The sequence below is a fragment of the Meleagris gallopavo genome, chromosome 5, assembly GCF_000146605.3.
Source record: "Meleagris gallopavo isolate NT-WF06-2002-E0010 breed Aviagen turkey brand Nicholas breeding stock chromosome 5, Turkey_5.1, whole genome shotgun sequence".
Lineage (NCBI taxonomy): Eukaryota > Metazoa > Chordata > Aves > Galliformes > Phasianidae > Meleagris > Meleagris gallopavo.
Window position 1 is genome coordinate 30168299 of NC_015015.2, and position 14316 is coordinate 30182614.

Consider the following 14316-nt stretch of genomic DNA (forward strand, 5'->3'; position numbering starts at 1 on the left):
AGGGGGGGAAAAGAACAGGCGGATTTCCGGAAGTTTTAATTTCAACTAGTTCTTTAAGTTTAATGTTACAGTTCCCGTAACCTGGATGCAAAATCTGGCATTTAAAAGCACATGTGAAAGGACCAGATGCCTCGTCATTACATTAAGAGCATGAAGCAGGCAACAATTAAGCGATTCACTGGAAAGACATAATGCTGATCTATGCTAGCAATTAATCACAGAATACATTAGACAATGATGGGTGACCTACAAATTTTTGACAAAATAATTTTTCATCATGTTGGCGATTTCTTAGCCTAATATGCCTGCAAGGCACCGAGTCCAAACCTGTCATTTATTCCATCTCTCCTTGACAGGCGGCAACCTGTCTTCCAGACAAAATGAACATTATCTGTGCTCACTAGACATTTAGTGCAGGGCTTAGCTTATGACTAATGATAATAGGCAGACAGAAATGTTAGAGTCTGAAATAATGTTCTCTTTGTTAAAGAAATTTCTTGAGGTAGAATTTTTTTTCCCAAAGACAAATAAAGATAAAAACTGTTTTTATCTGATTTTTTTAATGCAACTTTTAAAACATTTTATTTTCTCCAAGTAAGCAGAAAAAGAGAATGTACTTTTTCTTTTTTTTTTTGCTTTTTCTTGAATTTGCAACCTATAAGAATTTACGCTACTTGATGCAAGAATTCAAGCCACAAACTGATCACACAACAGGGATCTGAAGTATGAATTTCAATAGGTAGAGGATTAAAAACAATCTGGCTTATTATCATCTGGGCTTAGTTGTCTTATTTTTGTCAGTTTTACATAAATAAAGGAGACTAAACCATTCATTTTTACCTGATAATAATACGTCCAAAAACTGTCCTCATATGATTCTTACTCTATAGCTGTGGATGAAGAATTCAAGCTACTATAATAGAAAATATTTTAGAAATGTGAAATGAGGAAAACTAGTAGTTTATTCACACTGAATTTTAGTCTTCATTAATATACCGGTGTTGTGTATTTTGGAACAGTTATCCATTGGGAGAATAAAATGTAAAATAATTCTTTGTTTTTGGTCTTACCAAACGTTTGTTGAACTGCAAATCCTTCCTAATGCAGCACCTGAGTGCTAGAAGCAGTGGAGACAGCAAACAGACCACAGAGTGTTTTCTGTTTGTAGGGTGAAGCTTCAGAAATGAAGTCTTGATTGAGCACTCATTCAGTTTTCATTACACAAAGACTCCAGTCATACTATTTTGTGCTGGGTTCTGTGCAAACAGAACAATCAACATCCCAGAGGATTTAGTTGAATTAAATAATCTTTTGCACCTTAGATTCAGGTTGGGCACACATTTGGGGTTTGATTTGATTCCCACTGATGTCTCTGGCAACCTTTACACTGATAAAAGGATAAAAACAACTAAGAGGACAAATTTTCAGGTCAAGAAAAAATAGAGTTGGTATTATGTCAGCAGACTACAGTTGAATTTAAATATATATTGTATATTTAATATGTATTTTGAATACTTACTTCTGTAAGAACTACATTTTAATGACGGTAACTTCAACCAAAAGTGCATACTCTTAAAAAATATTTGATTTATTTTATCAAGTATAGTTCAACATCATTTACAAATTCTGAAATATTTGAAATATTTATAAAATTAAGTAGATTTTTTCATCTTGAGTCCAGTGGAACATTCTTTTTAGTTAATGCATAGTTTTTTTTAATGCATAGTTGACCTGAATTGTTACCTATCTAACAAGCTGAAGCCAGCATCTTCCCTAGCATCTGTCATTAAAGGACTGTCAACATAAAAATATATTTCTTAAAACCATGCTAGAAGCGTTCATCAATGTTTGTGAATATGAATTATGAGCTGACTAGGTAATTTTGCTCTTTCCCCAAAACATATTGATTTTTTATGTCATTATGATCCTTTTAATTTACTCTGGGGAAAGGAAGAGGAAAGGCCTTATTCAAATGAAAATTTTGTGTTACATATGTAAGAGTCAGAAAATACAGATGAGTAGAGTTATCTGTTATAACTTGATTAGTTCAGATATTTATGACACTATGAGTTTAAAGCAGTAAGGAGGTCCCTTGTTTAAAGAAATTGAGTGGTCAGCTTATGAGTAATTGACTAAACAGCTTTTAGGCATACAAAATGTATACTTGAGAATTCATGTACTGGAGTGGAAATCCGTGATGCATACATCTTGAGAGAGACTCATTTCCAAGCAAAAGGAAAAATGTTGATTCTGATAGTCAGTGTATTAAAAAAAAACAGCTTTTTTATTTTCCTGTGGGAGTGACTAGATTTTTTATGAAAATTTTAAGCATTCTACTTTCTTTTCACTGTAAATGTTTCAAGCAATTTTTTGCACCTCCTTTCACCACCACTACTTTGAAAGTCTGAATCATTACTTGATTTGAATTTCCTGACTACCTCCACTTCAAAGTCAAAATTTTCCTGACTTTTATGAAGGTAAACTCTCTAATTTTTAATGTTCTGTAAAATTATAGCTCCCTCTAAAAAGTCCATTCAACTTCAGGAAATTAAAGTTTATCCCTAAAGATGAATATGGTGTTTCTGGAAGCTGATCTCTTCCTCTGTATGCTTTGACATATATATATCTATATGTACAATGCTCACGTACAATGCATAATTTGGAGATGTATTTATTCAAATACATCTCTATCCCACAAATTTTTCACTTGAACACCAAAGAACAATCCTACAATCTTGCTTATTGAAAGTATCTACGTATTTTCTAGACAATAGCCAAAGGGATTGCACATGCCAGTTGCCTTTTTTTATTGTCTTATATACTTCGCTGGCTTCTTTGACTGTGAATGCTTAAAAATTAATCCACTACCTGAACTGCCTTAAACTTTCAGTGTATTCTGGATTTGTGCTCCCAAGCCAATCATAATGCTACCACTGTGTGAACAATCAAGTTTCTAGTGCCATTCACATAAGAACAGTAGCTTCTGAAGGTTAATATAGATTAATTTCTCGTATAATTACAAAAACATCTTTGAGAGAAGTGATGGTGATATAATCTTGCTAGCTTTGTATATTCTGATTACTTGAAAATGAAGTAGAAAATCTCCACTAAATATTAATTTTGAATGCAGATGGAAAGAATGAAAACTAATTTGCTATTATATTTCCTGCTTTTACATCAGCACAAAGTAAATTCAGTTTTTGATCAAAAGAGCAAAATAACCTTTACCCTCCTTAATTACTGCAAGGAGATAGAATTCTAAGTACTTAGAAATCTTCAGAAAATGAAAAAAGATTGTCAGTAACAGATGATAATGTCACAAGCCTCATTTTCGTTTTGCCCAGACAACAGTACGAGAAGAAATGGTCACTATTCATCCTGAACACTAAGCCACACAACCTGGTCCCTATTTAAGTTCTTCTGGTTGAGATTTTCAGAGGAATTGAAAGGAATTTAGCAAAAAAGTTAAAGCATGCTGAATTCTAGTGGGATTTTGACACTTCATTCCATCTTTGAATATATCATCCCACAGATCAATTTTCTAGCTAGAAACTAGGAAGCCCCTGCAGTCAGAAAAAATTAGGCAAAGGGTTGCTCTCAGAGAGATTCCAGTATTTTGCAGGCTGCTATTTCAAATTAAGATAAAGAGAGGCTTGCTATATGTCATACTGCAGAAACCAGAAAAAAAACATAGAGTAACCATATCCATGGCAGGAAGAAATGGATGTCATCTCTTAAGCAAAGTAAAGGCAAAGAAAGAATCCATGGACAAGGATGTTATTTGACTAAAGAACAGCTACTTGGAATCCAATAATTCTGCTTCCACATGAACTGAATGGCAGACGATAGTCCTCATTACAAAATTCCTATTACTTTCCCATTTTGTTGATTTTGCTTCTTTCTGCACTGGAGCCAGCTCTCCTCCCTTTACAAAATCTGCTTGCATACTCAGTAGCCTGAGCAAGGACAGCATTGCATCTGACCTTTCTATGGCTACTGGGTGTGCAAGCAGATTTCGCCAAGCTGAAATTTCAACTGTCTTTGCTTCCTAGGAAGTGGTTAAACAAAATGAGAACCCCTGGAAGTTTACGTCATGGCCCTGAGGGAAAGAGAAATCAAAACGATATCTTCATTAGGCTTCAATACTCAGCAAGGAAATAATGGAGCCATGCCACAAACACCAAGACTAATTCTGTGAGATCTTCAGAAAGAGACAAAAATCTCCTGACTAATGTCTGAAAAGCAGCTCAAAGATCTAACTGTGTTGACATGGATGCATCCAATTCTTTGCTACTGCTACTGGCATTATATTGCTTTTCTATGTAATTACTTTCAAAAGGAGTAGAACATGTTTTTACATATCAGAAAATATTTGAGGTACCACTGGGCTATCATTGTTAGTATACTTTTGGAAGAAAAGTTACATCCTTTTTACCAAAGAGGACCTTTAATTCTGTGATTTCAAAAAATCATCTTGATTTATCGTATTTTCTTTACTTACTTTTCTCTTTATGTTCTTCTAACTTAGGCTTGAAGATCAGAACAATATAGATGGCAAATACAGATTATTTAAGAGAGCTTAGAGAGTTCTGCAAAGAGCAATGTAAAAGCTGAATATAAAATCAGACTGAGACTAGAAGCCTGTTAGCAGAGTATGCAAAGATTATATGTGCTTGTTATCATACTGGTGGAAGAACAAATCAAGGACATCTTGTAGACTATGAAATAGCTGCAGTGGCTGTGCGCCAATCATGTCATAAACATGAACCTATAGAACCTGAACTGTCATTTATTTTATGTCAATTCAGATTCTTATTTATTTTCCAGACACAAATACAATGGAAACAATAAAAGGAAGACTCAACTACCAGAGGTCTCACCTCTATTTTGTATAATTTGCTGCTTAAAAGCTTACAGAGTAAAACATGTAAATATATGCAGACCTGAGAGTAAGACCTCGGTAAGGAAATTACAGAGTATGGCTGAGGAAACTATGGGCCATAAACAAGAAAAGCACTATGGCTGCTAAGCACCTAGGAACCTGCTATAAATTGTTGCAGAGGTTCTGCTTCAGTGGATTTAGTATTCTGGGAGAGGTTGGCTTTTGGCTACATGTGGTGGGGAATTCACTGGGGCAAGAGATCACCAGGATTCTCACTGCCCCAGTCCAGCTGCAACTCTCAGTGCTATGAATGAGGAAATCTGTCAGAGTTATTACTCAGTTCTGGCATGCATCTTTTCCTTTAAGGCAGCACAACTTGAAGAGAGAGATACTAGAAATCTCATAATGATGCTGCTGCTTGTAAGATTTCCACTCCAGTGTTTCCAGTGCTGAACGATTTCAGATAAGGCATGTAATCATTTCAAGTCAAATCCTCTGTTGATGTAAATTAGCCTAGGTCCAATGGAGTCAATTAAGATACCTTAGTTTTAAAGGATTTCTTTCTCCCTTAGCCTTGAGGTGTTTATTCACACCTTACTTCTGAGATTCGGAATATTTTAATTTAAATTTTGTATTAGTCCCTCTCATTAGCATAGTTGGGATAAAAAAAGAAATTGTGCATGCCTCTGTTTGTTGTTTGTTGTTGATTATTGCATGTTGTTTTGAAGAGTGGAGAAACAAAGGTAAAAAAGCTCGAAAGTCAAACAAAATGTATAAAACAAAAGGAGAGAAATATAGGGTCAGATGTTTGACAGAGCTTGGAATCTATTCAGATATCTACGCCTAGTAGCCAGATTTTCAAATACCCAGAAGAGCCAGTGATGGGACACATTCTTAAAAATTTGTTTCAATCAAAGTTGAAGCCAAAGAAATTAGGAAGGCACACTCCAGCCTGGGTCTGGAGGGAAACAGGCATAAACACCTTTTCACCTTCAATTTTTAAAGATTTTCTAGAATAATTCTAATTTTAATTCTTTATTACTGAATATAGTTCCATTTTTCTGAGCCAAGGTGATGAAAAAATTATTTTTTCTCAGCATTCTTGTGCTGCACACCTCTATTTATAGGAGATAGCTATGGTCCTTTTTTGGACCAGGTGATAACTCTTTTCTTTGCATCCTCTGGTCAGACCTTTATGTCTTGCCATGCTTGTTTCTATGTATTTCATCACAGGAAAGCATAACTATTTTTAATTCATAAAAAAAAATTCCAACGAATATGCCCCAATTTACCATAGGTGTGCTATGTTGAACCCACAGAAGAAATAACCCTCAACATAGCGTCTCTTCCTACTCCTACAAATAAAATGTAGGAGAATCTGGACTCTGCCAGCTTGCAGAAGACAGGTAAAATGATACATTTATGTTAAACTTTCATGAATATTTAATTTTGGAATATTTAATTTTTAATATTTAATTTAAACCTTTGCAAAAATATAACAATAACTTATCAATTATGATTTGTAAATAGTTCCAATGATATCTTCTGACAGTCTGAGACAATAGCTCTCAGAGATGTGTGAAATGGTATACTAATCAAAACATCACGCTACATCTACAATCCAGTGATATTGTAAAAGATAACAGCATTATTTATTTAGTGCTTAAAGAGAATGCTTGTTTTGAGGATATGAACAACTATTAATTAGTAAGCCAAATATGGGAGTACACAAAGCACTTCCTTTTTCCTAGGAACAACATTTCTGATGTGCACCTGATCCAACTCTTTACAATTTTGAATTTTTATACACTGGACTAAGCCTTTGTCAGTTCTCTCTGTGATGTCATGAAAACTGGCTGATTGGAAATCCCTTCTCCTAAACAAAATTTCCCTGAACAACCTGTTGAAGAAAAAGGAAAAACAAGTGCTATTTGGTCAACCCACTGAGAACTAACATAAATTCTGACACTATGTCTAAGGTACCATAAAGACTTCTGTGGATGCCTTGCACATGTACATACTTATCTTCCCTGTTTGCACCTTCTACAAAAGGTACAAGGGGAAACGGCCATAAACTGGAGTGTAGGCAGTTTGACACTTCTTCACAATAAGGGTGATGGAGCACTGGAACAGGTTGCCCAAGGAGGCAGTAGATTCTCCTTCTGTGGATGCCTACCTGTGCAGCCTGCTGTAGGGGGCCTGCTTTGCAGGGCGGCTGGACTCGATCATCTCTAGAGGTCCCTTAGAACCCCTACAATTTTGTGATTCTGTGAAAAGGCTCTAGACCTCTCGTCTTGAAGAAAAATTATTGCAATTCACAATGAAACAGAGGTGCAGCTACCTAGGCAACCAGGAACAACAGACTCATTTAACTGATGGATAAAACCTAAAGTAAAGTATATTTTTGAAGATTCCTTCTACAAAGAAACAAATTTGCCAATCCTTTCTACTTAGAGGTTCAAATAGAATATAATCAGTTATAAAAAAAAAATCAGATCTGACAGTTCTGGACTAGAATTGTGAAAATTCAACTTAACCTGTCCCATGTCTTAATGTGTAGAGAATGGCAGAGACAGTACTCTGCTGAAGTGAATCCACATGGAGAATGTTTTATGCAAAAAGTAGTATGGGCTACTAGCTGGTGACATTGGGAGTGACTCCACAAAGTGTTCAGCTTTATACACTCCCATGAAATCATTTGCAGGTACTCCATGTCAGAGTTTCTTACTTCTTACAAAGCAGTGCCTATGATTGTCATCACAGAATCACAGAAGTCACTCACACACATTTTTGCGGAAATTCCTATGCTTCAATTTGTGGCCATTTCCCCTTGCCCTATCTCCACGCACTGCTGAAAAGAGTCTGGCCTTGTCACTTTGCCTCCACACCTTACATATTTACAGATATTGATCAAATCCCCTCTGAGTCTTCTTTTCTCAAGGTTGAACAGACCCAGGTCGCTCAGCCTTTCCTCATATGACAGGTGCTCTCCAGGCCCTTTATCATCTTTGTAGCCCTCTGCTGGACTCTTTCCAGGAGATCTCTGTCTTTTTTGCACCAAGGAGCCCAGAACTGGACACAATACTTCAGGTGTCATAAGTAACATCATAAGTTACACAGATTTTTTTTTATTTAAATATACTGCACGAATTTAATGTATAATTACCATATAATACAGTTGAACCTATAAAATGCCTGAAAGCAGCAAGTTTATGACCAAATGTGGGGAAGAGCAGTCCACTGGATGACACAGTTAACAATCCTGATGAGCTTTACCAATAATATTCAGACAAAATACTATTAACACAAGAATGACGTTGCCTATATGGGATAATGACAATTTTTTGCTTTCTATTAAAGATGAAGTAAGGTTATAGACTGGTCTTTTATAACTCACTTTTGTTCTGTAGATGTTTTACATTTCATGGAATAAAAATGTGACTCATAAATTGCCTTGATTTCAGTCACAGAAATGGAGAGAACACGATGTAATCAGCTGTGATTAATTTATTTCTGCTGAAATGGATTCTCTAAAATCTAGAATATATTATAAAGATCCAACGTTTTTGCAGAAAGTATACCATTTTTCGAAGGGGTCCGGATTCTCAGTGGACAAAAATGCAAGCCAATCAGGCATTATACCAGGCATACAATTATAGGATGTGTCCGAACAAAATCCTGCAAATCCCACCACGTATTATACAGGACTCCCGCATATCTCAAATTCACTGTTTCCTGAACCACTTACCTAATGTAATCACAGCATTGTACAATGCGTGGGTGCACAGCATTCAGCCTGCTGAGATCTATTTCATGACTCCCAGTGCATACCAGATGCCTGACTGGTCGATTACTATATCTGTGTTCTCTTGCCTGTCATAGTGGATAAGGGATTAATATATAGTTGTAGAAATTATGCTTGATTTTTTATCTTTTTTAGAAAAGGAAAAAGAAATTTTCTTACTGAACTTTGTTCACTTTCAAACTATATTGTCATAACTATTTCCCTTTCAAAAAAAATTTAATCATATCCTTATGCACCTATTCGCAAGAATCAGAAATAGTTTTCCTTATTTATTTTAAGGAGAAAAACATCTTATATAGAATATGAAACATAAAATATTGAACACACCTAGACAGCTTATAATCACCTCCTGCGGTATATCTCAGCTTATATAGTCCAGGACCATTGCTTTTGTTTAACATACGTATACAACAATGGCAAGAGAATGTTCTAGCTGAAAAGTCAAAATCTTCAATAAGAGAAAAATTAAAATTATTAAGGCAAAGTACACCATGCTAATTTGGCTTCCTTGCATACACTAATATAAAGTCTTTAATAGGATGCCATCATATTTTTCACCAGTTCACTGGTGCCTCATTCAGTTCACGGAATGGACGGATGCTCACTTAATGAGTAGTGATTCAATATAGTTTTTATTCTTATCGTTCAGTGGATGATCTCAATACTTATTTACTATATATTATTCAGATTAGCCCCAGAATGTCAGACTAAGCCTAATAAAATGAGAAACACACAAGTAGTAGTCAACTTTATAAAACCTGAGTTTGGCAACAGAGACAGAAAGAGAAATTATTTGGATCACTTGCCTTATTTTTGATTTTTTTCTTTCATTTTCTTATTCATTACAAGATATACATACAGTAAATGAGCCATTCTACAGAAAATAGGATCCTTAATATCTTAAGCCTCAACCTCCCTAGAGTAGGGCTATCTACCACACTAAATTTATTTGATTCTTTAGACTCCATCAAGGAGTACTTGTGCTGCCAAGTTTTTCTGCTGTATGATTTCTTGTATACTCTATGAAGAACTGCCTTTAGGGCATCTCTAGGGCATCCTTACCTTTTGGACTTCTAAACTCGTCCCTTCTTTGAGAGTCAAGCTTACTAGTACATTGCATGATACACAGCCCCATGGAAACATAGCGGAAGACTTCACTGTTAATGACTGTATCATAAAACAGAAGCTTATTTGATTAACTATAATCGCATAACTGATTTTGGACATGTCAGCAGGAGTGAGTAGTTTCACGAGGGCAATTTTTATGAGGCTTCTGAGTACTTCATTAGATAACAGAAAAACAAATGTCATCATATCACATCATACTAACATCAACACTGGTCAGTTAGACAGCTTTCTACCTACTTATCTCTCTCATCAACTTCTAGTGCAACAGAGGACCATGCTCCAGTACCACAAAAAGTTATTCTGCTACTCTTTTGTCCTGTTTTGCATGGCAGGTGTTTGGCATGCTTTGATTATTGTTCAATAAATATTTGCCATAAACAGAAAGCTGGTAAGAATTCTAGAATTCCAAATTCACTTCTACATTTTGGGAAATCACAGAGTCACAATCACAGATTTTTTAGTGTTGGAAGGGACCTCTGGAGATCACTTAGTCCAACTCCCTGTGAAAGCAAGTTCCCTACAATAGGTTACACAGGAAAGTGTCCAAGCGGGTTTTAAATATCTCCATAGAGGGAGATTCTAGAATACTTCAGGACTTGAACATTTCTGTCTGTCTACCAAGCCTAATCTCTTCCTTGGTCTGTGTTTTCTCCTATTTGTCACTGTGCCAGACATCTGCTTACCGCTTCTTCATCATCCTAGTGTCATCATCCTAGTCTTATCACCTTCAGAAACCCTGGCTTTCAGCAGCTCCTGCATATTTTACGTCAGTTCATCCTATTTATATGTAGGCACCCTTCCTTTCATATTCTTCAATCTATTTGTTCCAGTATTCTCAACAAAATACAGGTTATTTTTAAAAAATATATAGTGAAACAAGCCTCTCTCAAACATAAAAACAACCAAGCTGGTCTTGCAAATCTTCTGGGGAAAAAAAAATTGTGAATCCCAGACCACTTTCCAAGGAAAAGTTTACCCCAACATATTAATGTTTTCACACAGTTCTAAGCAACTAAAAAATATGATTGTCTAAAAAGAAGCGTCCCTTATACTTCAATAGCCAAGTCAGGAAATGTCACTTTTCCATTTACAAATGGATCAGTTTGTCTATTCTGATTCAGCTCCTTGGTCAGCTGCCACCAAAGGACCAGAAATTGGGCAAGCCTCCCCATTTGTGAAGTCCTGCAGTCTAGGCTGGTGCAGTGCCAGATCACCACCAGGGAAGAAGGCAATGGTTGCAGCACTGCTGCCCTTTGGCTATTGACAAACCTTCCCACAGGATCCAGTTTACACCAGTGCAGTGAAAAAAACAGTCCTGGGGCTGCTTTCAAATATTTCAAGATAAATTTAAGGTATCTATAAAGTAAAGGTACTGTCTTGGTTTTATCAGTATTCCATATTATGGCAACATGCAACAGACTGTCTGATCTGTCTGATGCTTAAGCACAGTGCTGGTTGTTCTTCCGTTGTTCCATGCTTTCTAGAAGATTCAGCTATTACATGTGATTTCCAGTCTAGAAGACATGATCTTCAGATCCCAGATGAGGAGGAAGTTCTCTGATCTTTCCCGGGAGGCCAGCCATGCAGCCATGCAGTGCATGCAGTGCATGCAGGCTCAGACTGACTCTCTCTCTCCTCCAATTTATTATTTGTTCAAGTTATTATTCTTAATTATTCTATATTATCTCACATTTCTCTTAATAAATTACCTTATTCTATCTCAATCAGGTTTCTTCCTCTTCCTAGTGTGTTATAACCCAAACAAGACTGGCCAGCAGCCACGAGTCATATCAAACACCCTATGCTTGTTACAGGCAGTACCATCAAAACAGTGGCCCAGCATTACCAAAACCTATCTTTTGGGATAAAGAGGCTTTACTGTGAGACACAGATTCCAGAGATGCTGAAATAATGATAGTGGAAGATTCAGCCTGTGCCTTTTAATGGTACTAGGATACCTATGAACCAGGAGGAGAGACTGCTGGTAGTTTGCATAGATGAACAGTAGCAACTTTTCCACTGGAAGAAGCACAAACTGTAAGTTCTACAACTGAAAATTGAATCAAACACTTTATAAGGGTCCGAAAGTATTGAATTCATACTACTTCATCAGCATTTTCACTTCTCCACTTGTTTCTTTATATGGTTTCTCTCCGTACTGTGTATCTTCCCTTCTGCTGTACCTATCCCATGAAGTAGTTTTCCAAGTGATCAGAAGGGATGGAACCAGGATCCACCCCTTGCCAGACCTCATTTAAGGATTGGTAGTGGAGGCAAAGGTATCTCTCTGGAGATCTCTGTATATGTGAGGCCTTCTGGAGGGAAGAAGTTTTTTTCCCTTATTTCTGTGCCCACAGCTGTTGCTTCTGAGCAAATCGTCACTCACTGCAGCCTGGGATCTTGCTGTTCTGCTGTCAGTGTTGAGCTTCCCATCGTGTTACACCACTGCATTTAGACAATAGTTTCTCCCGTTGCTCATTGTATATGGGTCTGAGAGACGCATACTCTTAATGCAACAGTGGACTTTCAAGGCCTAACTGCATAAGCTGGAGGACTGGATTTTAATTTGTTGCTATGGATAGAAGTCCATCAGAGGTGTATTTTATTTAAAGCTGTGATTCTGCTTGTGATACATAGATCGAGCCTTAAACATGTCTATTAGGGAAATGAATCTAGACAGTTGGAAAGAAACCAGTGGCACCATCTGAACTTTCCTTTACTGCAATACAGGAAGACTCTGAACTCAAACAGATGACACAGAGATAGCATTTCCTAGATACAGAGTTGTTCGAGGTAGGGTGCGTTCTAAAAAAATGTAACACAGAGTATATGATGCTGCAGAAACTGTGCTTTTTATAAGGTTCTAAACACCTTCCTTTGAAATACCTCTGCCTCCTTTGAAAATATTTCTCATATAGTTACTTTTATGAAGTATATACAGATAAAATGAACTTAAGTACATACGTGTGCTTGAGATGCCAAGGATTACTTCACCTGTCATTTCAGAAGAGCATATCTTTGATACATCCTGTGCCAAATCTGTCAGTCCCATGGGAATGATATAAAATGGCACTCGGAACTTGTGCTGAGGGAACCAATACCTGCTCCAGCTCTCCTGTTTTGAATGTCTTGTTTACTCCTCACTGAGTCAGGATGTGCATCATTGTGGAAGACAGTATATTTAGAAGAAAAATCTGTCTCAGAAAGTTGAATACAAATGGCAATCTCTTTTAGCAGTATGCAACCCTAAAAAAAATGTGTAAAGCCAAATCGTAATTTAATGATCCTGGAAATAGGAATATTGATGTTATGTTTTGCTCCTTGCCTAATTTTTATTCAGTATTCTGAAGAAGTAAATAAATAGTAGCTCTTTTAAGGGATCTAAGTCTCATATCTCATTTCCAAGGAGAGTGAGTGAATAGATCCTAACAAACAAATTAATACTACTTCCTGTGACATACCGTGCTGCATTTGTGTAGTCCTGCTTGACTGAACCAGCTGTTAAAATCACAGATGCTTTCCAAATTGATGACTTAAAGCTAATTCCAGCAATCTCTGCTTTCTACTGCTGTTGTACCCTGGAACTATGCTACCGGAGCTCAGCTTTCTGGAGCTTTATGGGCTCTTATTTGTCATCTTCTTCTTCCTCCTCCTCCATGGCTGTCCATCAGTTGAGCAGAAACAATATTCCTTAGCCCTGCTTTGGTATTCCTTGTCCTCATTCTGGTACTCAGATGATATTTAAAAATCAGCAAGACCTTGCTGCAGAAGCTACGTTAATCACAGCATCCTGACTACTGATTATTATATAGGTGTGATTGTATACTTGTTTGATTTTAATATACAGCCAATAAATTTTACTGTCAACCATAAACAGTTAATGACAATTGTGATGGGCAAAGAACCAAGGCATTTCAGTCTGAGGTCAGCAACCTTAAGTTCCTTGACAGAGAAGCTGAGTGTCCTGTCTTTACCAAGTCTTATTCATGGAATCCATTATAGAATCACAGAATCACCAAGGTTGGAAAAGACCATTAAGATCATCCAGTCCAACTGTCCACCTGTTATCAGTATTTCCCTCTAAACCATGAGCCTCGGTACCTTTGATCTGTAGTAGCCTCCTTTGACTTAGCTATTTATTATATATAATAATGTGGCCACAGCCACATAGCAGGGATCTGTAAATACTGATTACACTGTTTATTCTCATGTATTGCACAGAAATGAATTAGAAGCTTACTTTACAGAGGGGATGAGAATCCTCTCCCTTGAAAATCTTTCTGCAGCAATTAGCCTCTGAAAGCCTGATCCTGAAAGATGCAAAATTGGTTTGCTCAGCAAAGAATTTTCAAGAGATGCTTAAAGTTAAGCATATAGTTGCAACCAGTAAAAGTCAATTTGGTGTTCATCTTCTTAAACATATACATTCTTATTTTGGCTTGTTGTGCTGGAGATCTTGTTGTTTATATCAATGAGTTGCCTTGAGTGAATAAACATGCCT